Raw genomic sequence first — 3,004 nt, 5'->3', positions numbered from 1 at the left:
CTAGAGTCTGTCCTACAGAGTGAAGTAAGTCAGAAAGAGAAAAACAAATCCGTATGCTAACGCATATATATGGATTCTAAAAAAAAAATGGTACTGATGAACCTAGTTGCAGGGCAGGAATAAAGAGGTAGTAGACACAGAAAATGGACTTGAGGACATGGGGTGGGAGGGTGAAGCTGGGGCAAAGTGAGAGTAGCATCGACATACATACACTACCGAATGTATAATAGTTGGCTAGTGGGAAGCAGCTGCATAGCACAGGGAGATCAGTGCCGTGCTTTGTGTCCACCTAGAGGGGTGCGATAGGGAGGGTAGGAGGGAGACACAAGAGGGAGGGGATATGGGAACATGTGTATGCATATGGCTGATTCGCTTTGTTGTACAACAGAAACTAACACAGTACTGTGAAGCAATTATACTCCAATAAAGATCTATTAAAAAAATAGTCACACCACTCCCAAATTTATCTATTGGAATGTTTGTCTTTTTCTTGTTGTTTTGAAAGGTTTTGCTTGAAATCACGGAAGATTTTTAAATGATAACTTTGCATACACACTCATACTCAAATTAATCCAGTAGTATATTTTCTGACTCTCTTATCCCTTCTATTTTTAACCTTTTGATTCACTAGGCAAATTTACTGTGCATACATCATGGTCAAGGCTATGTGCCACACACTCTAGTAGATACAATTTGTTCAACATGTGTAGACTCTTCCCTTAAGTGGCTTACAGTCCACTGGCTGCATAAGGCCCCCAAGTGGATATCTACAGGGTAGAGTAGCAAGCTATGCAAGTCACATGGGCAACAAGGAAGTAAGGGGCTTAGAAGTGTAGAAGAAGGACCAAGAACCTTTGGCTGGAGTACTAGACTGCATTGAAGGCCCAGCCTCCAAGCTGAAACTTCAAAGATGAGCGGGTCTTCTTCCCTAGTTGAAGCTGAAGGGGAAGCATAGGCCAGGCTGGCAGTAAAGCCAGAAGGTGGCCCAGAGGCACACTGCAGGCCACAGGTGTATCTAAAACAAGAGGAGCAATTAAGGAGCCCAGGCTGATTCTTATCTGGAATTGAGGTAGAAGAATGGTGAGCTCAAAATAAGATGAGAAGGCTGTTTAAAGCCAGAGTCATTGTTTCAAAAGATTTCATTGGCATCTAGCTGTTCCTCCATGTTCACCACTGTTCCCTCTAGAAGAAATCCCTGCATTGGGCTCTGAGTGCCAGGCTAGGCTCGGCAGACTTGCTCAGCGGACTTAACGTGCTCAGCCTCATGTGCACAAAGCAAAGAAACCTTTGCCATTGAGGCAGGTGATAAAGTAAGCTGGGGAGGCATGTTGACAATCCTGGGGGCAGACTGAGTCAGTTTCAAATGTTCTCCTGTTCCAACAGTGAAGAAAAATAAAAGCAAGGGCGGACCAAAGGGAATTGTGGCTCTGATTAGAGAATCAGAGGAGAGTTTATATTGAGTTGCCTTTTGTAGGAGAGGAAAACAACTGGGGATGTGAGTGGAAAGCACAGAGACAGTGCCTGAGGACGGTCATGTGAACTTGCAAGTATACTGGCAAAAAAATTCCAAGGTTGTGATTATACTTTATGTTAGGAGTATTATGGAATATTCAGGGCTTTTCTTCCACTTGGCGTTATACATATACCCTAACACTGTGTAGTCAAATTTGTCTTCCTGTGTTTTTCTCACTCTACCCAATACCCACCCTCTTTCCCCTGTGGCCCCCTCCATGTGCGCGCGCGCACGCACACACGCACACGCACACGCACACGCACACGCACACGCACACACACACACACACACACACACACACACACACACACACACACACACGCTGGGAGTGCTCCCTTAGAGCCAAGAAAAGTCCACAAACCTGTTCCCTGGCTTAGGGCCCAGAAAAAGAAAATGAGGGGCTAACTTCGAGCAAGAATCACTGTGCTGTGTGTCACAGGCTTATTTCCCTAATGCTATTCAAGGGCTCTAAACAAGTTATCAAAAGAACTTGTGAAAGAGTGGTAGTAATTTTCCTTCCTGGAATTTGGTGGACCACAGGTGTAGGCCCTAAGGGGTTGCATTGTTTGTAGATAATTTTAAAACAATAATAATGCCAACTAGCAGGTCTGCTTTCTTTTCACCATGCGCTGGCAATTCTACACAAGTCAGTGACAAAATAGTCCTCCTCCAAAAACTCTTTGGTTGCTGTTGTTCCTTTCAACTTTTAATACTATAATATGTATGTAAACTTTAAAAGAGCAATCTTTAGTGATTATCCTTCAATCAACATGGGATTCTCTAAGGAAATGAATTCAGAGAACTCCTAGTCCTAGAGCCAGCCCTCACACAGACTCAGCTACATGAGTTTATTTCTAGAGAATATCCGACTCCAAATTGCTTGGGCTCACTGTTTTTTTTGTTGTTGTTGCTGTTGTTTGTTTGTTTTCTTCAGGTTTTTTAACATCTTTATTGGAGTATAATTGCTTTGCAATGTTGTGTTAGTTTCTGCTGTATAACAAAGTGAATCAGTTATACATATACATATATCCCTATATCCCCTCCCTCTTGCATCTCCCTCCCTCCCACCCTCCCTATCCCACCTCTCTAGGTGGTCACAAAGCACTAAGCTGATCTCCCTGTGCTATGCAGCTGCTTCCAACTAGCCATCCATTTTACATTTGGTAGTGTATATATGTCAATGCTACTCTCACTTCGTCCCAGCTTACCCTTCCCCCACACCGGGTCCGCAAGTCCATTCTCTACATCTGCATTTTTATTCCTGTCCTGCCCCTAGGTTCATCAGAACCTTTTTTTTTTAAATTCCATATATATGTGTTACCATACGGTATTGGTTTTTCTCTTTCTGACTTACTTCACTCTGTATGACAGACTCTAGGTCCATCCACCTCACTACAAATAACTCAATTTTGTTTCTTTTTATGGCTAAGTAATATTCCATTGTATATATGTGCCACATCTTCTTTATCCATTCATCTGTCGATGGACACT

The sequence above is a fragment of the Physeter macrocephalus genome, chromosome 21, assembly GCF_002837175.3.
Source record: "Physeter macrocephalus isolate SW-GA chromosome 21, ASM283717v5, whole genome shotgun sequence".
In the NCBI taxonomy this organism is placed as follows: domain Eukaryota; kingdom Metazoa; phylum Chordata; class Mammalia; order Artiodactyla; family Physeteridae; genus Physeter; species Physeter macrocephalus.
This window is presented reverse-complemented; position numbering follows the sequence as displayed.